This window comes from Ursus arctos, unplaced genomic scaffold (assembly GCF_023065955.2).
Source record: "Ursus arctos isolate Adak ecotype North America unplaced genomic scaffold, UrsArc2.0 scaffold_15, whole genome shotgun sequence".
NCBI classification, from domain to species: domain Eukaryota; kingdom Metazoa; phylum Chordata; class Mammalia; order Carnivora; family Ursidae; genus Ursus; species Ursus arctos.
Window position 1 is genome coordinate 42,273,883 of NW_026622819.1, and position 7,795 is coordinate 42,281,677.

A 7,795-nucleotide genomic window follows, 5' to 3' on the forward strand; every position below is an offset into this window, starting at 1 on the left:
AGTCTGCACGGAGTTAGGGATGATGATACAGCGATATAGGGCAGGAAGGGAGAATACCTGGCCTGATGCCATTATTCCTGTGGGCACTTCTGATGCCCAAGGGCAGACATTGCTAATCAACCTTATCACTTGGTTTAGTGCTTCAGGGAGCTGTTAACAAAGCTGTGATGGCATCTATTTGTCTCTCCTCCTAGAAGGCATAAAACCCGTTAACACTGGCCCTATCAGCGACATTCTCTATCTTTTAAGATACTGAAGGTTCTTTTCATTCGAATATTCTTTCATTTATTCATTCAACACATATTTTTAAAGCTCCTACTATGTGCCAAGCACAGTTCTTGGTAAAGGTTATAAGCAAATAGAAAAGCAGACAAGAAGTCCCTTTCTTCGTGGACCTGTCATTCTAGTGGGAGCAGGGGAGGAGAGATAGACAATAAATGAGTAAATAAATAAAATATACAGTGTGGTAGGTGTTAGTCAGTGCTATAAAGAAACCAAAGCAGATGGCCCCTGGGTGGCTCGATCAGTTAGGTGTCTGCCTTTGGTTTAGGTCATGATCTCAGGGTCCTGGGATTGAGGAGCCCTGGTTGGGCTCCCTGCTCAGTGGGAAGTCTACTTCTTCTCTCTCTGCCCCTGCTCCCTGCTCATGCTCTCTTTCTCTCTCAAATCAATAAATAAAATATTAAAAAAAAAAAGAAAAGAAACCAAAGCAGATAAAGGGTAAATGGAGTGAATTTGTATGGGTTGGAATTGCAATACATTTTTTTTTTTTAAGATTTTATTTATTGATTTGAGAGAGAAAGCACACATGGCCGGGGGAGATGTAGGGGAGGGGCAGAGGCAGAGGCAGAGGGAGAGATGTGGGGCTCAGTCCCAGGACCCTGAGATCATGACCTGAGCCAAAGGCAGACGCTTAACTGACTGAGCCACCCAGGCGCCCCTGGACTACATTTTTAAATAAGATTGTCACCAGAGTCTTCATGGAGGGGACATTTGAGGAAAGACTTAAAGGGGATGAGAGAGGTCGGTGAGCATGATAGGTTAGCCAAGGCCATGTAGTGTTGAGGTTGTATAGAGAAGCAAAAATCATCTTAATGTGGAAATACTGATGAATGACTACTTGAAAAATTAGCTCCAGTCCAGCATTCCTCTCTGCTTAGCTATTTTTTTCCTGACTCATGATGTCAATATTTTGGTTGGCAAGTTGCTGGTAATTAATAGATATAAATATCAAATAATACAAACAAGAGTAATTCCAAGTAGTTGTAAGGTAAAATTACCAATTATAGTAAAGATGATGATTTTATGAAGCTGTTGGAAGTTACGTTGGAAAAGTGCTTGATTATAAGCAAATAGGATCTGAGTTTTTACAGTTTACAACTAAAGAAGAGAATCACTGAGGATTAAATGTGATTAGCTTTTTCAAAGAACACGTTTAATTGAAGGACTGTAAAAAGACTTTGGGACAATTTTTATTATTCTTAAGCATTTTTGAAAACATGACCCCATGAATGAACACCTGTGAACATCAAAGAAAAGGAGGTTGCATCTCGCCTTGCAATGTTTTTGAAAAAGTGTGCCCCAAACCCCACCACACTTGATTTACTCTTTGTTGCTTTTTAGAATTATCATGGAGTTTCAACAATATCCTGAACATGAGCTAGAAATAATTTACTTTAAATATTTTGGCTTTAGTTTTCAGTTGAAGTCCCAATAGTATCTCTTCTACCGTTTAGCATGACATTTGAGGATTTGTTTTAAGTGGATTCACTTTAAACTGGCTGATTTCCATCATTACCAGTACAATTCCCCCGATAAGACAAGTTAAGTTTGGAAGGATGAAGGAGCTCACTCAAGGTCACATGACTAGAAGGTGGCAGACACTAGGCAGTGCTTTTTGTGTGCTTCCCAGAGGAGATCAAAGTCATATTCAAGTAATCCTCTAGCTGATTTATGGTTTTGAACCCACATGGGAAATTAAGGCTTCTAGACAATTCATTGGAAAACCAGCATAGTGACTTTGTTTTTTTGTTTTTTTTTTGAAAGAATTTTTTCCCTTTTAATACAAATTTATTGGCACCTAGAAACAAGTAAGTGTGGACATGATTCTGATTTAGAAGACATTCCTCATAGCTTATGGCAGTCTTAAAGAAGGAATGGTGGCTTATAAGGCCTGAGGAGGAGGAGGAAATGAACATCTGCAGAATGTTCTAGTGATGCCTTCCTCCCTTAGGGTATAGGTGGATTAAGGCCTCTAATTTTGAGTAGGAAACAGAGTACATACTGCACTAAATAATGGACAAGCAATTTTAGGAGCCGTATTTTTCCTTTTACTCTTGGGGGCTCTTAGGGGAGAAATAGATACTTTCCTGAGTTTCCAGCCTGTTTACTTTGGAAATACCCTGCATTTCTTCATTTGACCCCAGAGCTGGAGATCCTTGGTGTTTTGAGGAGTGCTAGGGAAGTTTTGAATTGGCATTTTGCTTAAATCCACATGAGGAGATACTTTAATTCACTTCTAAATCTAGATTTATAGGGGTACCTGGTTGGCTCAGTCAGTTAAGCAGCTGTTTTTGGTTCAGGTCATGATCCCAGGGTCCCAGGATTGAGTCCCGCATCAGGCTCCCTGCTCAGCAGGTAGCGTGCTCCTCCCTCTGCCTGTCACTCTGCCTACTTGTGCTCGCACATTGTCTCTCTGTCAAATAAATAAATACATAAAATCTTTAAAAATAAATAAATAAATATAGATGTACAGATGGCTAGGATTGGATTCCCACGAATACGTAAACACTTATGGAACTGACATTAGGAATCATCTCATTTCCTTTTTTCATTGTACCCTGAGGTTGTACACAAAGGGAAAGCAATGTCCCTGGGCCACACAGCAAGGCAGTGACAGATCGCACACCAGAACCGATATGTTCTGAATTATGGTTGGGTGCTCTAGTTCACCCCAATATGAATGTCATTCCTATACGTATTTATGCATGACTCGTCAGCATATCTGTATTAAAGATGTTGCTAGAACTATTTTTCTCTCCATTAGTCCCAGTACCCTAAGAAGAACACACCATGTTCTGCAGTTGCACCCAGAAAATTGGTCACATGGTGTTGAAGTTCAGAGTATGTCATATAAAGCAGTATTGAAAGACCTGACTAGCTGTGTGACTTTGGGTGAGTCTTTAAAGTCCTCGCTACCTTGGTTTCCTCATTTGCTAAATAAAAGTAAGAAAACTGCCTTCACAGGCTTGATTTAACAGTTAACCGGGGTAATTGATATAAAGCAGCGAAGTACTTGAAAATGCTTATAATCAGGTAGGACACAGCTCAAGAAATGCTAGCCGTCCTTGCGGTCGTCATCCTGAGCTCTGGTGGCCGCAGGGTCGTCATCATTAGCTTTGCTATTGTTAACTGACACGTTGAAATCAAACCAGTGAACTGTCCTTTGAGCATATCCAGCCCAGCCTTGGTCTGATGACTTCATCTTCTTTCTAGCATCCCTGCCGTGGGACCAGCCAGTCTTAACTTGAATATCTCCAGTGCCAGGGAACTACTTTCTTCCTTAAGCAGGAAGTTCTAGTTCCAGAAAGGATTTTAAAAACAACTCAGTTGAGCCTTACAAGTCTCTAATATTGAAAATAAATTGCCTGTCCTGGTATCATTACTCACATCTGAAATGATTTATATACCAGTTATGTAAGGGATTTGTTTCTACTGTTTCTCATAAAGATTATGGATCAATTAGGGCCTTATTTTTTCCTTGTAAAAGCATGAAGATCCCAGGCCCAAACCTGGAAATTGGCTGACCAGAGGAGGAGGCAGAATGCCCCAGCAGTCTTCATTTCCAACCTGACCTTTGTTACCAGTTGTCATGTGGGCTGAGGAGCCCTTACTGTTCTGCCAGGTCACCCTTCTCTGAGCCTGTCACTCTTCTCACTCCATTTGGCTGGCTGACGGTGGGGGTTTGTTATTACCTAAATCGTGCCCAATACTGCTTTTGATCCTAAGGATACAAAGGTGAACAAGATAGACAGACAAGCTATGTAGTCTCATAAAATGTACAACCTTATATGGAAGACACAGCAAATGAGTAAATATAGGAAGATGACAATTTCAGTGAGTGGTATGTGCTATGCAAAATTAAAACTGAGCAATAGGGCAGATGCAGTGAGGGAGTCAGACATTTCGATTGAGCAGTCAGTGAAAGGGGGACATTTAAGTGGAAGTCTTCATAATAAATAGGAGACAGCCATATGAACACCTAGGAGCACAGTGTTCCACGTGGAGGAAACATCAGGAAAAAATAAGCTTGGTGAGTTAATGAGCAGAGCAGTTGGAGGGAGCTTTCCAGGCATGAGGTTGGACAGGTAAACAGACCTGAAGACCATGGAGAGGAGGTTAGGTTCTCTTCTAATGCCATCGAGGTACAACAGAGGGTTTTAAGAAGTGGAGTGAGACTATATGATCGACGCTTTTCAAAGACTTTTTTGGCTGGTAGATGGATAAGAAAGGGTCAAGAGTGAAAGCAGGAGGTCAGTTAGGTTGTTGGAATCATCGAGGTTAGAGACAATGCCGACTTGACCTGGGGTCTTAACGGTGGTGATGGAAAGAAGAGGACAGACTCAGGGAATACTTTGGAGGTAGAGCTGACAGCAATTGCAGGGGTGAGGCAAAGTAAGAATGAAGGAGGCCTCTAGGTGTTGGGCTTCAGCAGTTGGATGCCTGGTGCCTGGTGGTACCATTTACCAAACTGGGCAAGTCTGGGGATAAACACGTTGGGAGATGAAAATGAAGAGTTCTGTTATGGGCGTGTTCCATTTGAGATGGGTCTTGGGCCGCTAAGAGGCTGGAGGATGCTATAGCCCAACATACAAGCCAGGGGTAAAAATACAAACTGAGAGTTATCAGCCCAGGATGGTATTGAAGGCCATAGGACTGGAGGGAGCATTGACAGTGTGCTGTAGCAAAAATCCACTTATAAATGTTAGCTGATAGCACTCATTGCATTAGCAGGTACGCCATTCAAATTTTCTTACTTTGTCTTCCTTCAATTGAGAAAACACACCCAGAGGGCTATGAGGGTACAAGATGTTGACTGGGATCAATTACAGAGATGCTATCTCCTTTCAGCTCAGTGAACTTGAAATCATCAGATGAAAGAGAGATACACAAGTTGCTAATTACAAAACAGGGGAGGTTGAAAGGCGTATGAAGTGCAGGGATCAGCAAGCATTGGGCCAGGGGACCGGGAGGAGCAGTTAGTTTGTTGGTTATATCAGGAAAGACTCTCTACAGGGAATATGCAATTTGTAGGGAAACTGAAAGATGAAAACCATTTTAGAGGTTTGAAAAAAAGGGGTAACAGCACATTGTTGGCAGAGGGAGACTGGCAGAGAATGGATTGCCGGGGGGAGGGAGGTATGGAAAGGGGCACAGAGAAGGATCACATAGTAGGATCTCAAAACAGATTTGTGGAATGAATGCACAGTATCCCACTGATGCCGTGTGTGGGGCTGGCCATTTCTCCTCTGCCTGGTCAGCCCTTGAAATGGATTTGTTCCTGTGTTCTGAGATGTACATCTTGCATAGCCCAGGGAAAGTAGCAGGAGCCTTTCACCTTGTGCTGAAAATCGAAGGGCAGGGAAGAAACAAACTTCTCCCAGAAGGCCAATAATGATGACACTCAAGATTGTAGATGGCAGGCTTGTTCCAAAGGTACCATTGGGTATCCAGGCCGCCTTGCAGTAAATCACACTGCACCAGGTCTCACGGCACATTATGGGCTGGCTTGGCGCGTTCTCTCTGGGGGAACAAGGACAACAGATTCAGAAAGTGAAATGCAAGTCCTCAGGGAATGCCAGAGCCAGACAGGCACCCGGCAGTGCCCATACCCTCACTCACCAAATACGGGAACTGAGGTTCGAAGAGAACCATCTCCCACCTAGCTGACATAACAAATGAGTGGCTGTGCAAGCACCAAAACATGGTTCCTCTGATTCTCGACCTTGAATGAATTTTCCACTGTGCTTACCACTTGCTTCCTTTCTTTGAGGTTGGAAGTGTTTTGCAGCCTCAACTTGGCTGGTCTATGGCTACAAGACAGCAGCTATCGTCTGCCACTGTGGGGCCCTCCTCCCCAGCACAACCCCCTCTTGCCTTGCTCTCAGGAGGACGCAGATTGAATGGTGGTTAGAAGCTTAATTGTTTTCCCTCTGTGAGGAATCATGACAGTTTATGATAATGAAGATTGTCAGTACAGGGGCTGGTGGCCCTTCAGGTGTGGTCATTGTTGAGGGGTCTTTAAAGTCCCCATCTCTGGGCAAATCTTCTTCACGCCAAGTTTGGCTGGAAGGGACGGTAGCTATCCTTGGAACTTGATCGATTTATTTTATGCCTCCCCAGAAGCCAGAGTATCCTTTCTCCCCCTTCCAAGCTGCTGTCTGAATTGCTTCCCAAATAACCCAAGGGCAGAGACTCTTGGCTTTGGCTCCTGCCCTCGCCCTGGGTCTCCCTTGGAACCTTCTTCTCTTGGGGCTGGCGTGATTCTTTGTCTTAGGAATGGAAAACTAAGATGCTGTCGGACCACAGGGAAGCTGAGGGTGGGGGCCTGTGTGGGAGAAATAGAAGGGGTATGGGTGAGGGCATGTGACGAGGATCATAGGGAGGATAGTGGTGGGAAGCTGGCAGAGAGTTAAATTTAAATGCAAGACAGTTAGGCTGATGTATGACTGTCGTAAATCCATGAGCAGCTTCTAGATGCCTGGAAGACTAGTTTCTTCAGTGTAAATGCCTTTTTTTTTTTTTTATGAGTCTGAAATAGCGATCCTGCAATATATGACAGCAGGCCCTTTGTTTGCAGGCGAGTAAGGCACTGAGGGTGAGAAAGAAGGAAGAGAGTTGCTATTTCTGGGAGGTTCCAGCTCCGTGACACCTGGGATCCAACCCATCCTGCTTATTGCTCTCTCCTCACTAATACATTACATGGCACATAGTAGGTGCTCAGTAAGAATTTGTTGAATGAACAAATGATCTCTTAGAAGAGAATTACTCCCTAAAAGCACCCTACTTCCAGGCTTATTAACCCTGAAACTTCTAGCTCTCAGAAGCTTCAGCATATTATTATATGGAGTGGAAGGAGCTCAATAATAGTTTATATCCACATAGTATTTACCCAGGTGTCTCACGTTGATTATCCTTCTTGTGCTTCTCACTGAATCAATGGTTTTTTAAGATCAGGTGTCTTGTCCATTTCCTTTCCGTAGCCCTGGCACCCTCCTGTCACTGGATTTGTGAGGGACATTCACTGAGAACCCCCCAGGTGCTGGGGTTATAGTGGAGCCAATGTGACAATAGATGCACATAAAGTAACCTACCAAATAGACTGTGGTCAGTGCTAGGAGGGGCAAAGGCAGGCCTGAGAGAGAATGGCAATGGCTGTAATTTAGACTGAGACCGTGTCAGACAAGGTCTCTTTGGTTCTCTGAAATTTCACTTACCTGAGATTTATATCTTGTACCACCTTCTCATTCTCCTATCCTGTCCATAGCACCGCGAACTGAGAAGGTACACCCGCAAGGTGTTAGGACGTTGAATGAACCTCCCTGATTGGCGACCTGGCTTGTTGCCCTCTTCCTTCCCCACCCCCCTCCCATTTTTCATTCCTTGTATGCATTTGTTTACTCATTTAATAAACCAATATCTATTCGGTACCTACAACTTTGACTGCACTGCACTGGTACTAGGAATATACCAATGAGCAAAATTGACATTGTTCCCACCTTTCTGAAGCTTATGA